We start from the raw sequence: 22,893 nt of genomic DNA, 5'->3' as shown, positions 1-22,893 counted from the left end.
ATGGGAAAGAACTGAAAGCTAGGAGTGCTTTTTTAAAACAAACGAACAGGAATAAACATACAATTAGAGTGACAAGACCCCTTGGAGACGCCCACATTTTTGGGTGGCATAAGGCTAAGCCCCTATAATTTTTACACTGCCCATTGCAATGAATCTGTAGTCCCTTTTTAAGGTGCTCCTCCTTACCTGTGCTGCTGCCATTCCATGATAGACATGAGAGTTTCCAACACCAAGGACTGACTCACATGCATGCACACACACACCTTCCAGGGTCTGATCCTGCTCTTAATCTGGCTCACAGATGAGTATGTGTATTGACTTTTTTGATAAGCATTGCGCTTCATGAGTCTGTAGGCCTAGCTTCAGAGGCTGGCAAGGTTGGGTATTTGTCAGGGTGCAGGATCCAGAAGAGGGTCCACATCCCTTCCCATTTTTACTTCACTCAAAGTATCCAGGATGTGGAAACCTATGACAGTTTTCAGTTCGCATGCCTTCCCTCTTCCAGGCTAGGGAGACCCATGCCCGAGAGTCCTCAGAATCCTGGAGGCGCCATTGGGCAATTGTTAAGCAAAAGATGAATGGGACATTGCCCCACCAACCTCATCTACCCCCCCCCGCCCCGCTGTCTACCTCCTTACTTTCCACCAATCCAGGGGTGGCACCGCTACCAGTCTCCTCCTCCTCAGTCTCAATGTTGCATTTGAAGAACTCCGCAGGGAGGAGGATAATACCAGAATTAGCTGGTTCTGTCTCTCATTTGCTCTGGCGCCACCTACTGTTGACCTCCCAGGCTTTTGCACCACTGGTGGGTTGCAGCCATCACTGTTGTCAAGTAAGCTGAAAACCCTGCCATGTATAATCAGTGAAGGCTCTCTTGGGCATGGGAGTCATGACTTGGTTGCCAAGGAGTATGTATTGGTGAACTCTTTAAGATTTTCCTCTCTCTCGAAAAAAAAAGAAAAAGTATAGGCCAAAGCTGTCCCATTATGAGATGGTCAGCTACTCGGCTGGTTTTCCAGGACACTTGAAAGGCAAGTGAAAATGACTCTTGTGATGAAGCATCTCTTCCAGCGGTAATGAGTCAGGGAGTGCTGGTTCCTTCCTTTCAGTTTTAAACCAAGCTAGCTATTTCATAGCTCTTTTAGGGACATTCTGTTGCCAGCAGGGAACTATACAGTAAAGTGTGTAATCTGTACAGTACAGTGTGTATGTCCCACAGAGGACCTTACGGTCTTCGAATAAAAACATCTTGGAGATCCTGGGCCACAGGGAAGTTAGACTGGCCTTGACCAGAACCAGGGCTTTTTTGGCCATGGCCCTGATCTGGTGGAACTCTCTGTCACAAGAGACTTGACATCTTTCCGCAGGGCCTGCAAGACGGAGCTGTTCCGCCAGGCCTTTGACCAAGGCACAATTTGACCCCCTCTCTCCTTCTGTAATCTTCGTAGAACTCTAACCCGATAGTTGCCATTAATTTGATTCTGAATTGATTCTAGAATGTATTTTAATTAATTGACTTTGTGCTCTTACGTACACTGTGCTATTTTTACCAGTTGTTAGCCGCTCTGAGCCCAGCTTTGGCTGGGGAGGGCGGGATACAAATAAAATGTTATGTTGTTGTTATTATTATTATTATTATTATTATTATTATTATTGAGATTCTAATAATCCTAATACACACTATTGTGTATTATATATACAGTAGCATGCTTTTCAGTAGACAAGAGCAGGAGTGGGGAATTTGTGGCCCTCCAGATCATATAATCATACAATTGTATAGATTGAAGGGACTCTGAGGATCATCTAGTTCAACCCCCAGCAATGCAGGAATATGCAGCTGTTCCTTATGAGGATCAAACCTACAACCTTGGCATTATCGGCACCATCCCTGATCTGGAGCGAGTCCTGCCATGGTAGGATGCTCTTCACTTGACTTGAATTATTTCTCTTCTTTCAAAACCATGTGGGATAAGGCTTATCAACATCTTCCAAGGTGAACCCTTCCATTGTTCAACTGATTGGTTTTAAAGGGGGGAAACTTAGATTGAGAGGCAATACAAATCACTGCTATAATTAGAAAATGTTTGCTGCTTTCATTAGAAAGCATTACTAGTTGGCCTCTTTTGAGTAGATCTAGAGATCAGGTTCTTCCATTTTTGGGTGGGGGAAGTGAAGACAGATGGATATCTAATATGAAATGAAACTGGCTTAACAGCAGGGAAATGATTGACTTTTTCTGCCCTGAAGAATTCTGTAAGCATGTTGACTATTGTTTTGGTAGACTGAATCCTAGCTGTACATCTTAGACCCATAAAACTGTCATGTAAAATGAAAGCCGGGTTAATGATGGATAGTGGTTGGCATAATTGCATGCTTCCTGGTCCATACTTTCCCAGAGATGAGTGCACACCTAAGTGCATGTGCATCTTCAGTCTGGAATAGATGTGAAAGTGATTCTTCAAACATGGAACACATGGAACAGGAAGTTAATTGTCCCAGTCAAAACAGTTTTCATTCTGAGCATTCTAGAAACATCGGTTTCTTCAGTAACAAAGTTGGGTGCTGTTTAGGAATGATAAAATATGTTGCAAACCACTTGTTTGAGGTTGAAAATCCAGTGAAATATTATTCTGACATGGAACTTGGAAGTAACAGGTCATTGGAAAGTCACTGGTGGCTTGCTCATGGGTGAAGTCTGGAATTCCCCTCCATCAAGGGATGACCTGGCAGTTGCCTAGAGGTACCCATCGAAAACAATGAATCACATGTCCTAGTTATCACTATTCACATCTTCTCCTGAACAGGAAGGGATAATGCATACACACATACACACCACTGGGCATTAAATATAAATCATTTGGGGGCTCAAAAGCAGCATTCAAAACTCCCATTGTTCTAGGCGCATTTTGCGACATGGAATTTCATTAGCGCGAGAAGTTCCTGAGCTCTGGGCACAGTCCTGCACCTAAGATTTCAGATTAAAACTGCAGAGTGGAAGAAAAGGAGGACCTTTTTCTGCCTCCCCACTTCCAGCTACTCTCTGAAGACTGGAGAAGAGACCCTCATCAGAATAATGGGGTGGGCAGGGGAAGGACTAGACCATGTTTCTAACACAGCTCAAAAGAACAGGTACAAAAAGGAATGCACACATTTCCCTAGATAAAGAAGGAAATGAACAGCTTGTGTGTTCTATTGTTCTAGGACTAGATGAGGTCTGAAATGATGCTTCAGTCCTAAATGTGTGTCTCTGTCTGTGGGAGCAGCTCTGAGCAGTTTGCTGTGTTTCACATGTAGATTTTCAGCATCTTCCTAGCTAACAGACCCAGTCCAGATGTTGTGCATCCTTTTGGACCAGAATGCAGCCTGCTGATCAACTCTCCTGTCTTTCAGTTTTATGCTCATCTATTGTTACTGGTAGAAGGGTCTGGGGATCCCCTCCAGACATCCTTTTTATTGTACATTAATGATGGCATCAGGATGGTTCTGTGCAACCCCACTTTCCATACTCCAAAGGTTTTGGGGAGGTCACAACTGTTTTATTTCCAGACTGTGCATGTCCCATAGCTTCCCGCTGAAATCTTGGGCTGGTTTTCTCTTGTTCTCCTTTTGTTGCACCGTAGTGCAAGAGTGCCCTTCCAGATGCAGTAACATTAGGAAAGCATTGCAGAACAACTAATACAGAGGAATTATGTGTGGATGGTCCAGTATAAACCCACCATAGGGACACAGGTCGTGCTGTGGACTAAACCACTGAGACTCTTGCTGACTGGAAGGTCGGCGGTTCGAATCCCCGCTACGGAATGAGCTCCCGTTGCTCTGTCCCAGCTTCTGCCTACCTAGCAGTTCGAAAGCACACCCGTGCAAGTAGATAAATAGGTACCACTGTGGCAGGAAGGTAAACGGCATTTCCGTGCACTCTGGCCACATGACCCGGAAAGTTGTCTGTAGACAAAAGCCAGCTCCCTCGGCCTGAAAGCGAGATGAGCGCCGCAACCCCATAGTCACCTTTGACTGGACTTAACCATCCAGGGGTCCTTTACCTTACCTAAACCCACCATTAATGTGCTATTATTGTGCCAATGCCATATATTTGTGCAAAAAAAAAAAATTGGGGGAGGGGAAGGGGCCTGAGAAGGAAGTGCAGTGGAGAACATCTGGAATTGCAGCGATTTTAATTTATCAGAGGGAGAGGTGATTCTGAGTTCTGCTTGCCTGAGTTTCTGCAGTCTGTAGGAGTAAGTGCTGTTGTGCAGTGCCCATTCATTTGTGCTGGAAAACTGCCCTGGTGTATTTTGTGTGAGGAGATTAGATTGGCTTTCTTGGTCATTCATGAAACCCTAGGTTGAGTACTTATTATTGGTTTGCTAATGAGCACCAGTCTTTTAGGGAGGAGTACACAGGCTGAGTTCCTTGAAGTGACCTGATTTAATCCAGCTGCCTCTCTTTCCTTTGATAGACTTCTAAAGGAACACACACACTATTTTTAAAGCCACTTCTACTAATGACTACACTTTAAATTTTATTTCTGGCATGAATTTAGGAAATTTGAACAGCTATCCAAAGATCTATTGTTTCCTGCGCTGCCTACTTTACAGCTCAGTTTGCAGCTGGCGCTTTTATATCTGGTGGAGAATCTCAGGTGACCTCACTTCCTCAGTGCTTCTGGCCTCCTGTTGCATAGCCTTGGTGGAAAGCCTCCTGATGATCTCTCGCTTCAGCTGGTGTTAAAACCCTTCACAAGTTTCCTTGAAAAGTCGGCACCTCTCTTCTGATTCCTCTAAGCTAGTGGCTGTAGTCCAGCGGGTGTATTTAAAATGAGCTACAGTATTTGGAACTGCTTGCTAGAATGAGTTAGTCAGAAAGCCTTTCCTGGAACTTCTGGAAGCAGCTTGTGGGTGTGAAGCCATCTCCCTGACACTCAGTTTTTATTACATGCAGGGTGTTTTTGCACTGGGGGAGCTTTCAGACATGCAGCGCTTCACTTGTACCTCGAACTGGAGCGGTGCAGATTCACAATGTTATGTTGCTGGTTTGAAAAATTGGTCTTGGCGATGCTCAGGCCTGAAGATGTGGTGGTGCTTCTGACTGGAGAGGTGACTCTTTTTTCATCCTTTCATGATTTGATGGTCAGTGATATTAATAAAGCAGCCTTCTCTAAACTGGTATTCTGCAGACGTTTCGGGCTATAACTCCCATCAACTCCAACCAGTGTGTTCTGCACTCCATATTTACAGGTAATGGAGACTTGGAACCCTATGATGCAACCTTCAAAGCATTCAAAGAGCTGGAAATCTAATGGACCCCCCCCCCCCGCTCCAACCCCACCATGGCAACTCCACAAGAGGGAGGTGGTTTAGACCACAGAGCCTAGGGCTTGCCAATCGAAAGGTCAGCAGTTTGAATCCCTGCGATGGGGTGAGCTCCTGTTGTTCAGTCCCAGCTCCTGCCCACCTAGCAGTTCAAAAGCATGTCAAGTGCAAGTAGATAAATAGGTACCGCTCCAGCGGGAGGGTAAACGGCGTTTCCGTGTGTTGCTCTGGTTCACCAGAAGCGGCTTAGTCATGCTGGCCACATGACCTGGAAGCTATCTGCGGACAAACGCCGGCTCCCTTGGCCTATAGAGTGAGATGAGCAACCCCAGAGTCATCCACGACTGGACCTAACGGTCAGGGGTACCTTTTGGAAGTACTGTACCCTAGGTGTGTGTAAGGAGATCTGTTTAACACTGCAAAGCAACTTGAAAAGCCACTCCTAAATTGTAAGCAACATTTCAAGGGAGGGGACCCCAGCTATTAGGATCTGCTTTAGCTTCTTCCATCTCTTGAAATGCACATTGCTAATCAATTGATTTTGCCGGGGGGGGGGGGGGAGAGGCTAGTTCTAGGAGCTAATTCACACAGCTAGGGCTGGTTCACAAATACTTCCTAGCCTAAGTGATGTAATGTAGTCCACCATTTGGGATGTCACACATGATTTGGAGATGCTTTGCTGAACTAGTCCTGCCATGTAGGAGCATAGACACATATCCTATGCTTAGCTCTGTGGGAGCGTCTTGAAATGGTCTGCTCTCGACTGCTACCTAGTCCATTTCTGTAATGGATGTCCTTTTGTTTTGAAGGATTAATATAATGATCCATATTCATCTTGGCTCTAAACACAATTAATGCCTCGCATTTTGAAGCATTATGGCACCATATGGCAAGCCACCCAACTCATAATGTCCCCTAATCTTTTTGCATAACCACCTTAAAGATCAGGCCATTGTTGCCGTTCAGAGTCTCACCAGTGTGCTTGCTATCCATTGCTAAATGAGGTACCGTATGTACTTGAGGAAAACTACAAACAAATCAAACTGTGGTCATGTGATCTGAAGTGTGATCATAGCATAAGACAGGGAAGTGGGAAGTTTTGAGATCTAATTCTGTCTGTGATGTGCATTCCCCTTAGGAAATTTATTCAAACCTCTGTTGTCATCAACTTCCCCTTTAGTAATATGAAGTTGAGATTTAGTGTATCTCAATCTGAGAAAATGTTTTTGAAAAATTGGCTTCCGAGAGTGCTGTTTGTGATGCTCCAAATGTACAGCTATTGGTAGGACTATTTCCAGACTAGGAAACAGCTATTTGCCTGGTTACCTGAAGCAAGCAACAGTCTCCTGGGTAACAAGACAAGGAAGCCATAGCTGGGTTCTTCCAACATGCTCTAACATGGGGCTACTTTTGAAAACCTTAGAAAGCTTCACCTGGTCCAGAATGCAACCACAATGACATTGTTGGGTATGCACACTTATCCCATTCCACCAACATCTGCACTGATTACCAGTTTGCTTCTGGGCACAACGTTTGGGTGACTATCTTTTATCGAAGTCCTAAATAGCTTTGGTCCAGGATACCTTGGGGATCATCCTGCCTGCTCCCTAAGATCAGAAGGAGAGGTCCATCTCCTTGTCTCACCTAGGATGAAAACGTATATGAATGAGACAAGAGAGAGTGAGCTTTCTTGGTGGCTCCACCTCTATTATGGAACATTCTGCTCCACAAAGTACAGTTGGCTCCTGTGCTGTTTTTTTGCTGGTTGTCAAATACTGCATTATTTCAGCAGGTTCTCATCATATGTGGCAGATAATGTCCCCCCCCCTTAGTTTTAATTGCTGATCCTGCCTCCTTGGCTGATAGTTTAATGTTTTTGTTTATTTGAGATTGCCATTTAAAATGTTGGGGAGCCAAGGGCCACATTCCCTTCTGGAAAATCTTTCAAGGGCCACGTTCAAGTAGTGGGTGGGGTCAGAGGCAAAGGTGAGTGGAGCAAGACAATGTAAATGCTACCTTTTGCTCATTGGCCAGTTTCTGGACATACTTGCACAGACCTCCCCTAAAGTTTGCAAAAAAAAAAAAAAGTATCTGTGTTTAGGAATTGATTCCTGTAATTCTCTGACCACTAAAATTATTTCAAGGGCACAATGTTGCAGTGCAGCAGGTTTTTGAAAGTCAGGCCTGATTGAGATTAGCTTAATTTCATAACACTTTGAAGGAAACAGTTTTCTCATCTTCTGTTCAGAGTGCTAAATTGTAATCAAACTCTTAGGAACATCGGAGCAGCAGCCTTATACATAGCCAGAGAGTTGGTCCATCTAACTCCCTACTGTCTACACCAGGGCTAGCCAACAAGATGCCGTACAGATGATGTTGGACTTCCAACACCCTTTGCCCCAGCCAGTGCGGCCAATGGCCAGGAATTAAAGGAGCTGGAGACCCAACAACATCTGAAGAGCATCATGCTGCTACTCCAGGTCCATAATGACTGGCAGTGGCTCTCTAGGATTTCAGGCAATGGTTTCTCCTAGCCCTACCTGGCGAAGGTGAGGGTTGAACCCAAGCCCTTCTCTGTGCAAAGCAGATGCTCTGAAAATGAGCTACAGCCCTTTCCTCTTACTCTCTCTCTCTCTCTCTCTCTCTCTCTCTCTCTCCAGTTGTTAACCAGATGACCTTGCATCAAAAACCCAGCTTCATCACCAGATTACACAAGTCATTAGGCGAATATGCACCATTATGGTCCTGCAGCTATAGCCTTGCCCTCGTGGTGGTTTGAACCAATCCTATTGTGCATTGTCAGTAGCACATGCCAGTAATAGGCGAGGCCTTACCTGGCTTATGCCTCACCATGTTGCTCATGACAAACTACTTTCCCCCCACTATGTTGCTAACTCATGAAATACAAATAATGTTTGCTTTGGGCTAGTCATTCTGATGTTGAGGTTCAGTCTACTTTTTTTTCATCTCGTCGTCTATTGTGAGAACAGGATGTTGGACTAGATGGGCCATTGGCCTAATCCTGCAGACTTTCCTTATGTTATTACGCCAGAGTTGCTGGATCTGAAATGGATATCATAAGCAGTGGGAGTCCTAAATCTCTCACTTTCCTTCCTTGGGCATGGCACACGGATGTCCTTAAGAGTTGCAGAACCCGAAGCAGAGGGGTATAAATTTCTTATCAGAGCCATCTGGGCTGCCTTAGGTGTGACGCTGGAAGGGAGTTGCAAATGAAAAGAACAGCATGCATTCTAATCACTGCCTGGAGAAGTTCTGTTCTGCGTTTCTGTCTTCCAGATTGTGCATAGGCTTCAGGTGCCTTCAGATTGCTGCTGCAGTCATCATCTGCTTGGTGGGTGGCCTCTCGGGTCTTGGGAAGCTGCTGCCAGGATTGCTTGAGAGGCACCCCAGTCAGATGAATTGAGGGGAGACGAGGGAGACAGGGTGGAGTTGCGAGGAAAACCTGGGAAAGGATATTCCTTGAGCACCAGCTTTTGAGTGCAACACTGTGCACTTGCTGGGAGGTGGCAGCAGGGCAGCAAAATCTTGAGTGGCTGCAGGACCTGATTCTCAGCATAATGGCTAAGAGCCTGAGGGTTGTCTCATCTAATGCTAGTCCTACTCAGACTAGACCAGATGAAGTTAATGTACCATAAGTTAGTTGTGTCTATTAATTTCAATGGGTCTGTTCTGAGTAGGGCTAGCATCTCAGCTACAGAGTGGGAAGTCCCTAGTCTAAACCAGGGGTCAGCAACCTAAGGCCCATGGGCCGGTAGCAGCCCACAGGGCTTGTCTATCTGGCCCATGGCGAACCCTGCTGCCCCCTGCCCTTACTGGCGCAGCGCACGGACCGACTTCTGGGTTGATGGTGCCTGTACACGGGCGCTTCTCCGACCCGGATGTGCACCAGAAATAGTGTGTGCACACGCGTGCGGGATGGAGAAGAGCCCATGCACATGCGCACACGCTACAGTGGTACCTCAGGTTAAGAACTTAATTTGTTCTGTAGGTCCATTCTTAACCTGAAACTGTTCTTAACCTGAAGTACCACTTTAGCTAATGGGGCCTCCCGCTGCCGCCGCACCACTGCCGCGCAATTTCTGTTCTCATCCTGAAGCAAAGTTCTTAACCCAAGGTACTATTTCTGGGTTAGTGGAGTCTGTAACCTAAAGTGTCTGTAACCTGAGGTACCACTGTATTTCCAGCACACATCTTGGTCGGAGGAGCACCGGAAATACGTGTGCGCACGGGCACTCCTCCAACCTGGAAGAGCATGTGTGCGCACATGCTCCGGCCCATCCTCTGACGGACAGAGTGTGGACTGGCCCATCATCCGGTAAGCTTGCCTACCCCTGGTCTAAACTGTGCTTCTGCTATGAGCAGGTAGCTTCAGGCAGTTCTTGAATTACAGGAAGGGATATCTTTTTGTTATTGTGCCCCCTCAGCTGCTGCTTCAGAAAGTCACATAGTATGATTTGTGCCCTCCCTCCCCCCCATTCCTGCTCAAGAGCTCCCCTGCCTGGACCTTTGCACCATGCACTGCAATAGAGGGCAGCCAAGTCTGCTCTACTGGTCAAGAGCCTAAGAGTGGAGGTGTCTTGGGTCGCATTTGGCACAGTGTTTAGAAACTGAGATATGAAAGCTAGGAACTAAATGGCACCTTCAGCCTAAATTATGGGCACTGCAATGGAGTGTCTAGGCGTGCTTTTTTAAAAACAAGAATACAAAGCTGAAAATGAATGAAGTGTAGCTAAAATATTACAGTCATTTTTCACATGGTTTAGTCCTCATCTGAAGACTGCCAAAACAAAGCCATACTTCCCCTGCCCATCTGCCCCTAATATTCTTATGAGGGTCCCTTCTCCTGTCTTCAGAGAGTGGCTGGAAGTGGGGAGGCAGAAAAAGGTCCTCATTTCCTTCTCGCAGTGGCAGTTTTAATCTGAAATCTTAGGCACAGTACTGCACCCAGAGCTTGCATTAATGAAATTCCCTGTTGCAAAAGTTGCCTAGAACAATGGGAGTTTTGTTTTGTTTGTTTTAAGTTTTTATTGTTAAAATAATTCAGCATTAATACACACATAATGCGAATATACAAACATAAATTTCATACAATCCTTAAAAATGTTCAAACATACCTACACTCAATCCCACGGATAATTCCTTTTCCCATCACCATCCACCACCCCTCACCCCACCTTTGTGTTAGACTTCCAATCTATTCAACTGCAATTTCTTTCCATTTCTATTACTTTCTTTCACACACCCTTAACCTAATTTCATGCTTCTTTTTCTATTACACATTGTTATCCATCTTATTTAGTATTCCAGTATTTAAAACGGAACTTGTTTATTCTAATAGGAGTTTCTGATTTTTCAATATGGTTTTGCAAGTATCCTTTAAACACCTTCTAGTCCCTGTCTATCTTCTCTTTTGAGATCCTTCCAATTTCTCCTATTGTTTTGGATATATTGTAATACTCCAATAAATTTTTTTGGAGGACAATGGGAGTTTTGAACGTTGATTTGGCACATATCTACATGCAAGGCATATGTTCATAACTCTTGGTTAAAGCCCCCACTCCACCCTACCCCAGGCTTTCCAACCTTCCACACTTCATTTTCTGTGTTGGATATGCGGGCTTATTATTTAAACTCTGCACAGCCTCAAACTGGGCACCTGGCAATCTCCCAGGGCAACCATACAACTGGGGTCAGCCCAAGCCATTTTGCTACCTGAGATGGAGCAGAAAACGGCACAAACCCTCCCAAAGTCACGGTGGATAGTACCCAAAACCAGGCTTGTTAGCTGAGGCACGCAGCTTGACAAACATCCCTGCCCCACCCCACCCCCCGGCAGTGAAAATGCAAGAGTAACAGCTAACACTTTGCTACCTTCTCATGTTCTTTAAAGTCAGTTGCCCAAGGCAGCCGCCTAACTCTCCCTAATGGTAGGGTCAACTCTCAGGTTCCTTCAAATAGTTTGTTTTTTAAAAAAAGTTTTAATACAGGGGTATAGAACTTTTTTGTACCAGTGGGCCAATCTTTTATCACCCATCACCCTGTAGGCCAACTTAGGCAGGTGGGCAGGGACATCCGTGTGGCATCATAATGGCATCAACTATCATTAAAGTTGGCTCATGGGCTTGCAGCTGATTCTCAGAGAGTTCAATCCTGCTTTTGGCAGGCATTAGCCTGCCTCACACCTGGTATCACATAGGGCATCAGGTGTGGAGCAGGTGGGTGTGGCTTTTGGGGAAATGACCTTGCAGGCTAAATGGGAAGGCTGGGAGGCCCAAATGTGGCCCAAAGGCCAGGGTTCACCACCCCTGCTTTAGTTACACTAGTTTTGGGACAGTGACACCCCACATCTAGGGGTAGCAGGCTAGCTTAGGGGATGCAGGCCAGGCCACGTGATGCATACAATTCAGTCGTCCAACAGTTTTCTCATCCGCCATCTGGCATCTGACGCCTGAGGCAGCCACTCCACTCTGCCTGATGGTAGATCGCCCCTCACACCAAGAATGAGAAAAGAAGTTTCAAAAGCCTCAGGGTATGTCCTGGGTAGAGTGAAAGGCTATCATTGCACTTGCCAGTACAGTCATACCTTGGAAGTTGAACAGAATCCATTCTGGAAATCCGTTTGACTTCCAAAACATTCAGAAACCAAGGCATGGAAGCTCCTGCAGCCAACCGGAAGCCGTGCTGGATGTTCAGATTTCAAAAGAACGTTCACAGACTGGAACACCCACTTCCAGATTTGCGGTGTTCGGGAACCAAAACGTCTGAGTGCCAAGGCATTCGGCTTCCAAGGTATGATTGTATTAAAGAGTATTCAAATGCTGATATGGGGATAGCAAAGGTGTGAGCCGAACTTTTCCATATTGTCAACAATTTTATTCAGGGGTTAATAGGAGCACTCAAGAAAGGAAGTCCTAGAGTGGAACATGGATCAAGGTTGGCTGTGCTGTCTTGCAGTGGGGGAAACTGGTCTGGCTCTGACTCCAGACTTGCACTATTTACCTTTCAGAGTTGAGACTAAACATTCTGGAGTGTTTAGCCTGCGAGGTACAAAAGCAAGGAGAAATCCTTTGCTTTACAAGGATAGAGGTTTGATGCAAGAACTAGGGGAAAATATTATGCTGCTCCCTTACAAGTAAGCAACTTGTACAGAACTGCTGACCGGATCAAGTGACAGCTAGGCATTTTGTATCCGGGGCCCTTCATTAGGGAAAGAAACACTGTTTCTTCAACAACTCATTTAGCAGCATAAATTAAGTGAATTTGCCAACGTTCTGCCCGGACACTGAGGTCCAGCTTTGAGGGCCTTCTGGTGGTTCCCTCACTGTGAGAAGTGAAGTTACAGGGAACCAGGCAGAGGGCCTTTTCAGTAGTGGCACCCTCCCTGTGGAACACCCTCCCATCAGATGTCAAGGAAATAAACAACTATCTGACATTTAGAAGACATCTGTTTAGGGAAGTTTTTAATGTTTGATGTTTTATCGTATGTTTAATATTCTATTGGAAGCTGCCCAGAGTGGCTGAGGAAACCGAACCAGATGGGTGAGGTATAAATAAATAAATAAATATTATTAAATGTTTGGTCATGCAAATCAAGGCTCTGCTTGGAAGACCTACAACACAGTCCTTTGCATGTTTACTCAGAAGTAAATCACATATTCAATGGAGCTTTCTCCAAGGTAAGTGTGCATTGGATTGTAGCTGTAGATTCTGATTTCGTCATTGGTTCCTGGGTGACCTTGGCAATTCCTACCTCTGCATTTAGAGCTAATCAACAAGTACTTGTCATGGTTGCCAGTAAGAATTTGTATTGTATGTAATTAATTGTGCGACAGGGTAATATCGTGGTGCCACCCACACAGCAGTGAGTCCAGATACAACGCTAAATGGAAACTATTAGCCTTGATTCTAAACTGGTGGCTTAGGGCCAAGGGGTTCCCTTGGTTAGCTAGCTTTTGTCTGTTTGAGGGTAATACTGCCAATCAAATTTGAGCAGGGTTAGATTGGCACATTGTGCATTTGTCTTAAGATAATACAGGATGACAATGACCTGGTGATGGCATTGTGTGGATACCTCATGATAGGTAACTAAGCAAAACATGCTTGTTGCACACTAAAGTCTAGTGTGGAAGCACCCAGACACAGATGGGCCATTGGCAAATTTCAGCAACCAATCAAGGAGGTAAAAGGTGAGAACCAGGAGAGATTTCTAATCTCTCTCTAGTACCAAAGACAGAAACAATGAAGGGGTAATTTCTATCTGTGTTTATGCAGGATGCTTGAAATAGTGGGACAACTAAGTTGTTATTTAATGGAGAATCTAGCCCACTGTATTAGGTACGTTGGATCTTTAGTGAGCATTTTGTTTTTGTTAGGCCTTTACCCACGATAAGTTTTATAAACTTATTCTTGATTACATTTTTCACAATGAACCATCCCAGGGAGCAGATTTCATTCACAGCTGGTGATTTTGACAGATTGACACACTGCTTATTGGAAATTTATATTATGAAGAAACCTTAATATGACCACCTTGGGAGTTGTCCTCTGTGCCATCAGTAATTCTGCTTTGTTAGTTGCAACACAGGATGGAAAAGTCCAATATGCAGCTAATTATCAAACATATTGATTTGCTGCAAAGATGGGATTGGTAATTGAAAAGCTGCAGGTCTATGGCTGAGTGGGGAGAGTATGGCATAGCAGTGAATCAGTAGTGCTGTAGAGTAAGCTTTCATGGGTAAGACTTTAAGTAATAATAAAAATAATACTGTTATTTATGCCCCGCTCATCTGGCTGGCTTTCCCCAGTCACTCTGGGTGGCTCCCAACCAAATATTAAAACCTGTAAGTGGCTGATTAAGGTAAAGGAAACCCTGACCATTAGGTCCAGTCGTGACCGACTCTGGGGTTGCGGCGCTCATCTCACTTTATTGGCCGAGGGAGCTGGCGTACAGCTTCCGGATCATGTGGCCAGCATGACTAAGCCACTTCTGGAGAACCAGAGCAGTGCACGGAAATGCTATTTACCTTCCCACCGGAGTGGTACCTATTTATCTACTTGCACTTTGACATGCTTTCAAAATGCTAGGTTGGCAGGAGCGGGGACCGAGCAATGGGAGCTCACCCCGTCACGGGGATTCAAACTGCTGACCTTCTGATTGGCAAGTCCTAGGCTCTGTGATTTAGCCCACAGCGCCACCCGTGTCCCTTGTAAGTGACTGATAGCCAGGTGCTAAATGCACCTGGGACCTTGCTACTTTTGAGCACTGCCAGCATCTTTAGACAGGACTAGGAAAGACTCCTATGTGAAACCTTGGAGAGTCATTGTAAGACAGCATGTAAACAATACTGAGCTTGATGGACCAATGGTCTAACTCCTTGTAAGGAGCTTGTGAGAGCCTGCTGGAGCATCCAGTGCATGTTTACTGGGAAGTAGGTCCTGCTGTGTTCAATGAGGCTTTCTCCCAGAGAAGTGTGCATAGGAATGCCACACAGAAAATCAGTGTTAAAAAACGTTATTCCTATGTTTTAATTAATATAATGGACAATTGAGTTTTAAAGCACACAGTGAGTAGGAAGTCAGCATGTGCAAGAACAAGGCTGTTCTATTTTGATAGATGTTTGTGGGTGGTAAGTGAGAGAAATGAGCACATGTGGGGCAGCTGTTAGGTAAGAAACTCATCCCAACTGGCTTGGGGCCTCTTTGTTCAACAGCCATCTGTTTATCTCCAAAGCAGACCTACTCACCACTAGTTGCAAACTCCTAGGAAAATATTTTTTGGTGAGGAGGGGAAGGGAGGGTGGGTGATTCATGGGCCCTAGTCCACTCACTATTATAATCTACCTGGCTCTCAAATGCACCTATAAGGATTTTAATAGTACAGCATGATGCTATTAGTCACCAGCATTTTCAGAACATGCAGAGCAAACAAGCTATCTAATGGTAGCCAATATGGTACCCTCCAAAGGTTGTTGGACTACAACCCCCATCAACACCAGGCAGCATAGTCAATCATCAGGGATCAGCAACTTGTGGAGGGCACCATGTTGGTTATCTCTGTTCTACAGAATACCTACCTGCCTTATCTGGAAAACAGAAGCTGTTGCCCAAACCAGCTGAGAATTTCAGTCTGTTAGTATTACTGAAGACTTTGCTGGCATGACCATTTGTGTGTTGTTTTTCACAGTCAGGGGAAACGAACACCTTAAAGAAAATGGTAGGTTTCATCTTCCTGAGCCCATGAACTACAAAGTGCCCCTTTCAGACCAGGGCTCTTTAGATCTCCCAATTGCTAGGCTGAAGCTCCTTTGTAGAGCATGAGCCAAACAGCATGACGGAATAAAGAGATGTGTTGCGTGTCGATGCATGCAGTCTTTGAAGGTCCAGGGGAAACACAGTCAGCCTAAACAAAGATGTTTGTTTTTAAGACTCGAGCTAGCTAGCCTTGGCGTAGAAAGCAGAGCATAAAAGCAACTGCTTTCTGTAGACTATTAATAGCTATGTTAGATATCTTCAGCAAAGACTTATTAAGTCACAGAAAGCTCACAATTCTGTTGGTAGATAGGAGAGGTGCTCTCTTCCTCAAGAAAAACATGCATGCATGCGATGTTATACCCCTAGAAATGGGGAACGTAGCAATGGGTAATGGCAAACATTTTCTCCAGTTGTTACGGGTTGAAGCTTTAGTTTGTTCTTTTGGTTGCTTCCAATTTCTTATGTACCTGAGTGTTAGCCTGTTTAGCAATAAATTTGTTCCAGGCCCACAAAGTGAATACAGTGGTACCTCGGGTTACATATGCTTCAGGTTACAGACTCCGCTAACCCAGAAATAGTACCTCGGGTTAAGAACTCTGCTTCAGGACAAGAACAGAAATTGCACGACGGCAGCGCAGCAGCAGTGGGAGGCCCCATTAGCTAAAGTGGTGCTTCAGTTTCAGGTTAAGAACCCACCTCCAGAACAAATTAAGTTCTTAACCCGAGGTACCACTGTACGTACCTCGGGTTGAATGTGCTTCAAGTTGAGTGCTTTCAGGTTGCGCTCCACGGCAACCCGGAAGTAACGGAGCGCGTTACTTCCAGGTTTCGCCACTTGCGCATGCGCAGGCGCTCAAAATGACGTCACACGCATGTGTGGAAGTGGCAAAACGTGACGCGCCGACACATCTTATGTTCTGTTCAGGGCTCAGGAACGGATCCCATTCGCACCCCGAGGTACCACTGTATCTATCTGACCCTTTGTCACTCTCTCCCAGGTCACCCCAAACCACCCCCTTCCCCTGCTCTGATCTGCACTTTCTTTCATTCTTTTGGCCTGGCTGGACTGTGTCCTTGAGTTTTGATAATGCTTCCTTGTTTGTATGATGGAGGAGACAAGGAAGGAAGGAAGGAACCAGCTTACTGTACAAAGGTAAAATTCACATCTATTGTTCTGCCTACTTTTAACTATGGCCCCATCCACTGCTGGCATATTGCCTGTGCAAGGTTGCCCAGAAGGAAAAAGACCCTCCCCTCAACTGGAAAAGGGTTTCCCACTCCTGCTCTAGGGAGCTCTCACCCAGACATCTCTTGATTATATGAGTGTCAAACTAGCTCAGTGGTTGGGAACCTGCACTCTGTGGGCGACATGGCCCTGGCTTCATTTCTTGAGATTCTCCTGATGGTGGCACATGTTGGGGGGTGGCACACAGCTGAGGAAGTGTTCCAGCAATAGGGTGGCACAGAAGAAAGAGAGGGAGCTGTGCGATCCTGCAGTGCTGCAAACTTCACTCACATTTGGCTCTGCCCTGGCCACCAATGGCATGTGGCCTCTGAAAGATTATCTCCAAGCAATGTTGTCCTTGACAGGGGGGGGGGGGAGATTTCCTACCCTCTATCATTACTGAGCACAGATAATGACAGCTTTAAAATGACAAAATAAAAGGGCAGTTCCATCTCTTCTGATACTGTGAGAGCAGCACAGGAAGGCCTGATAATATCAGATTGGATATTGACCAATTAGTGTTTGCTTAGACATTTGATCTAATTGTAAATGGCAAGCTTCCTACTGGGAAACACAATTACATGAAGTCTAGAGGGCTCAACAGTAACACCTAAGATGTCTTTAAGATATCGTGTAAATGACTCTGAAAGCGATCTAGCAAGAATTTCCAGCAGCCAGGAAAATAAATGCAGCACTAGGAAAATATCTTATGATGACTAGCATTCTTAGCAGGGGAATTCTAGGAACCAATTTTTTGAAACTACAGGCAACTCATACAGCTTGGTAGCAATAAGGTGTGAGCATCTCATTGTTCCATCAGGGTTTGAACCTATTGTGGGTCTTGAGCCTTAGAGACATTGGACAATAATTTTCTTTTGTGTACCCCCACTGAATACTGGCCCAGAAGGTTAACTACAGCATGGTTAGCCAGGTCACAAGCATATTGAATACTGCAAGGACAGAGAAGGTCACATGACAAGGAGAGATTCCTATAAAAGTTTCCAAGCCAGGCTTGTTCTGTAGTCTGTATGCAACACGTGGGGTCTCTTTTTCATGTCAGGGAACTTTTAATATCTGAATTTGAAGATTGAAAAAAAATATTGGCTTATAGAAAATAGGATAGTTGGATGTTAATGATGAGTAAATGCTATATTAAGCTGCAGGACAGAGTCTTTTAATCATTTTTCATTTTCTTTTCTCTTTTTTTCTTTCTTGCCTCTGTCCCTTTTTAGATTACATTTTTAAAGTATTTCTTTTATTCTGGTGTATTATGAAAAGATACTTTGTATTGGGTAGGTCTTTGGAGAAGTATCAGTAAAACAGATATTTTATTTAAAAGATACTTTGTATTGGGTAGGTCTTAGGAGAAGTATCAGTAAAAACAGATATTTTATTTAAAAGATACATTGTATTGGGTAGGTCTTAGGAGAAGTATCAGTAAAAACAGATATTTTATTTAAAAAGAGAAAGAAATAATCTTAGGATGCAATTGTAAACATACTTCCAAAGGAATAAGTCCTACTGAATCTTAAGTAGAAACATGAATAGTCAATATAACTGCAATTGACAATACAATTTCAATTTATTTTAAATTATCTGCATTTATTCGTCCTGCTACATTGTTTGTCACCAGATCAGGATGGGTTGTATCCTACATAAAATGAAAAGACTGTATTCTAAATGCTTTTATCTGTTATATTTTGCCGGTCTTCTTAAAAGATGTGCAGATACCAACCAATCAAACCAGAACTTAGTGGGTCTTAAGAAACTCCACTTTTCAAATGTTGAAAAGCTGCCAGTGGTTTTTTTACATTATTATAAAAGAAAAACATCTATTATTATTACAGTGCCAAAAGGCTCCACAGTGAATACAGATAACCATAGCAAACTAGATTTGTTGATATGGATTAAAAACTGTTTGCATCTCAGGCAGCAGCAAAACTCACTCCATGACTTGTACAGTCAGAATGCTGAATCACTCCTCTTAGCCAGCAAAACTTCCTGCATCAGAGAGCCGGTCTGCAAAACTCCCAGCATGTCAGCTGCCAGCAAGCCAGTAATGACAGTTCCACACCACGCCTCCCTAGGGCTGAGCCAATGGAACAACGCCCGGCTATCTACATGTATACAGGAAGCAGTCCTTCCCGGGGCTACACAGAGGCTGCATTGAAGGTACAACAGCATTTCACCATGGGACTTTTACTCAGCCGGATTCAGAGTGCTTTGCAGAGTTTCTATGGGATGGAGGCTCGTATTCTCCTGCTGGGCCTGGATGCAGCTGGCAAAACAACCCTCCTCTATAAGTTGAAGCTGAATGAAACCATAATGACCATTCCCACCATTGGCTTCCATGTGGAAACAATAAAGCCCATCAACAACGTCTCTTTCACCATGTGGGATGTGTGTGGTCAAGAATGGGTCAGGCCGTTCTGGAGGCATTACCAGCCCAACACAGACGGGCTGGTATTCGTGGTGGACAGCGTGGATTACGTTCGCTTTGAGGAGGCCAGGTCTGAGCTGGAAGCCCTGCTGGGTGACGAGCTCTTTCAAGAGGTGCCCATGGTGCTCCTGGCCAACAAGCAAGACTTGCCCGGAGCGTGCCCCCCCCTGGAGGTGGCAGAAAAAATGGGGCTGAGGAAACTGCAAGGCCACCGGTGGCATGTGCAGAGCTGCTCTGCCCTGACCGGAGAAGGGATCTCTGAGGCAATGGGGAAGCTGGCCGAGATGGTCAAGCTGCGTTGCAAAGCCCAGGGCACATAAGTCAGTTGGGGAGGCATATCAAGATTCCTAGATATAGTAGAGCAGGGGTCAGCAAACTTTTTCATCAGGGGGCTATATTTTGAAAATATAGCTCCCAGGCGGTGTGCACCACGCGCTGCGACCCATTGTCCGAGGCCGGGTCAGTGGGCAGGCCGTGCACGCGGAGCGCTGGGCAGGTGGCACACAGCTTGCCCTCCAGCTGCTCCAGCGTGGCCGCCAAGCTTGCCACCAGCAGCAGCACCAAGCCAGGCATGGTGGCAGCAGGCGCACAAAGCTCTGGCTGAAGCCCCGTGATGCGCCCTTCACAATGCCCATGGCGCGGCCCAGACTTGCCACCCGCCCACTGACCTCTCCGTCCATGGCCGCGCCAGGTTTACCTCAGCAGCGCCAGTGTCACCGCCCACCCAGAAGCCATGCTAGTGTCATGGAAATCAGTCCCTGTGCGGCAAGGCATCCGCAGTGCATGGGGACTAACCGAGCGGGCGGCAGGGTCCATGGGCCAGATTTACGAGCCTGGGGGGCCGCATCCGGCCCCCGGGCCTTAGTTTGCCAGCCCCTGTAGTACAGCATGAGACTCTTACTCTCCAGGTTGTGGGTTTGAGCCCCACATTGGGCAAAAGATTACACTGCAGGCGGTTGGACTAGGTTACCTTTGTGGTCCATCCCAATTTCTTGGATTCTTGCATGGAGGACACAAGATCCTGCTTCTTGGTTGCTTGTTCTGGCTGAGATGCCCTTGCCAAGGTTGCTTCAACTGCACAAGGTCTATATGGAACACTATCCTGTTTACCAACTGCTGCCATGGGATTTTGGAGAAGGCACACATGCTGTTGTTTCTTGGACACTGAATCCGGTGTACAGTTCACAGGACTTTCGTGATATGTAGTTTGGACCAATAAAGGCATTGGCCTAATTTGGAATGTCTCTTATGGGCCGACATTGCTGCTTTTGCTTTTTATTCAATGTATCGTTAGCCAGAATACATAACCAAAAAAAGAAAATTCATGGACTTCAAAACCTGAATAATCAGCCCCACCAATATCATCTCTGGATCCTTGGCTATTTGAGTGCTTCTGCAATGTAAATGAAAGTTTATCATTTTGCCTTCTACATCCCCACTTGTTCTGTTTGGGAACTGGAAAGGCCCCTTCCTCCCCTCTCATTTTATACCTATAGTCTACCTGATTTCTTTATCTTCTTTAATAACTCAGCGTTTTGCCACTTTGGTTTTATAATGTTTTATTACTGTTGTGTCCAAGCTTTTGCGAACCGTTTAAATTTCTTTCAATGAAAAGAAAATATACTAAAAAGGATCTATGAGGGGGGAACAATTATCTACATTGAGAACAAGGGTGGGAGGAGAACCTGCTGAGGAGGGGGCAGATTCGGCCTCCAAGGAATGTGCGGCAGTGGACAGTGCATTCCTTGGAGGCTGGATCGGCTGCCCCTCTGGATTCTGCCGCCTGAGGCTTTCTCCTCACCTTGCCTCATGGGTAGGCCAGCCATGCTACTCTTCGCAATGGCTGTGTTCACCCGCCAGTGTTGAAGGTAGTGTGTGTCTGTGTACCAGAGTGCCGACTGGTGATTACTGCATAGCTGTCAACCTTCCCTTTTTTTGCGGGAAATTCCCTTATTCCAGCACCATTTTCCGCTGCTTCCTGCTGCTATCCCAGATTGTTAGATATCCCGTAGACTGTCCCCGGGGCTGCTGATCCCTTATTTTCAAATCTGAAAGTTCACAGCTATGGATAACTGTGGCAAGATTCAGGTAGAGCTGTGTCGTCGCGTGTGTTTGTTTTTCTCTGTGACCAAGCTGTGACGAATAGGCTGCAGACAGCCTCCTCTGTGTCAGAATCAGGCCTGACTTCCTGTGGTCTTACCCTGCGGTGTGACTAATGTGTAGGGAAGAGAAGGAGAGATGAAGAGAGAATCAAGGTGGGGCTCTTGTTATGAAGGATTGCTGGTGGAGAACAAATGGTTTCAGTGGAACAGGGGAGTGCCTGGTGGTCCTCTTCATTTTCTGCCTCTCACCCTAAGGACAAGCCTGTTGTTGCTTTTTAAGGATGAAGGAACTGTGTGAGGATGAGGTTCATGCATCCATCTTTTATCTGTGAGGGGAGAGTTAAGCCTATAGATCTCCCCCCCCCTTTCTCTTTCTCTTTCTATCTTTCTCTCAATCTCTGGACAGGTTCTCTGTCCTGGAAGACCACCACATCCTTTCTCATCACTGTTGCCATTTTTCATGCATCTCTCTCCAGCTGGAGTAACAAAGGTGGGTGTGCCATTGTTTGCAAGTGCTGGAGTACACACACACACACACACACACACACACACACACACCTCCATCCTTCGCCCCGCTGACATTCTGTGCAAGCTGTTGTATTTCAGCATTTCTCTCCAGTCACTTTTTACAGGAGATGTCATGAAATGGATTAATCCCTTTCCTTTTAAAGGGGGGTGGGGGGAGTCGGTCAGAGCATCCTAAGGATTATTAATAAGGGTATTGCCGGGGGGGGGGCTAAACCATCCAGCAGGAATCCTCAGGAAGGCAGTCGCCCTGTTAAGTTGGTGCTGGCAGAAAGATAATATTTGCATTCAACTAGGATTTTGCCCACAAGGGTTAATCTTACCATTTGCCCTCTGTCCTTTCTTTAAATTAAAACAGCGATCTGAAGCATGGTCAGTAAGCCCTCTTTGTCTGTGTGGGTTCTACATTAAACCATCATTAAGTACCCCCTGCCTTGTTTCTGTTAACAAAGAGCTGTCATTAAAAGGTAAAAGGGATGCGGGTGGCGCTGTGGTCTAAATCATGGAGACTCTTGGGCTTGCCAATCAGCTGTCATTACAGCTTATTGATGAGGGTGGAATCCAAAGTGGGGAATCCAGGGCAGAATGGGTGGCATGTAGGACGGTCATTGCTTCTTGAGATACTTCAGAATGTCCATTGCTTGTAGACAGGGTAATCTCTTAAATTTATTTATTTTTAAATACTTGCAAAGCCATATATGACTTTTAAAACAAAACAAAATTTCAGAAACTAGGCGCAAATACATAAAGTTCTATATTCCACAATAAATGTGCCTTAGGGCATTTATTAGAAATCGTCATATTTCTAATTAATCCAGGTTGTACCTTATCACCATTGTGTTTCCTCATATTAAATCAAAGCAATATTGCCTTCTTGGAAATAAAGCATTCTGGGTACAAAATCCTATGCATGGTTTCGACTTATTTATAAATATATCTAATGTTCGGTGCATTTTCCTCAGCCTTATATGGTTTGCGAATTTAGCCATTACAGCTTGCTCCCATATTTTATTAATCCAC

General features: G+C 45.3%; 1 protein-coding gene and 1 pseudogene across 3 annotated transcripts in view; both read left to right on the top strand.

Annotated features, from left to right (window-relative positions):
- SRC (SRC proto-oncogene, non-receptor tyrosine kinase) overlaps window positions 1-22,893 on the top strand; it is an 89,087-nt gene that overhangs the window by 3,233 nt on the left and 62,961 nt on the right. The window lies entirely within an intron of this gene.
- LOC307218446 lies at window positions 18,736-19,727 on the top strand (annotated as a pseudogene). The gene has a single exon. The product of its transcript is annotated as an uncharacterized misc_RNA (transcript).

This window comes from Podarcis cretensis (assembly GCF_951804945.1).
Source record: "Podarcis cretensis genome assembly, chromosome: 6".
Classification (NCBI taxonomy): Eukaryota; Metazoa; Chordata; class Lepidosauria; order Squamata; family Lacertidae; genus Podarcis; species Podarcis cretensis.
Note: the sequence above shows the minus strand (reverse complement) of the source record. Positions and strands in the feature narration are given on the sequence as shown.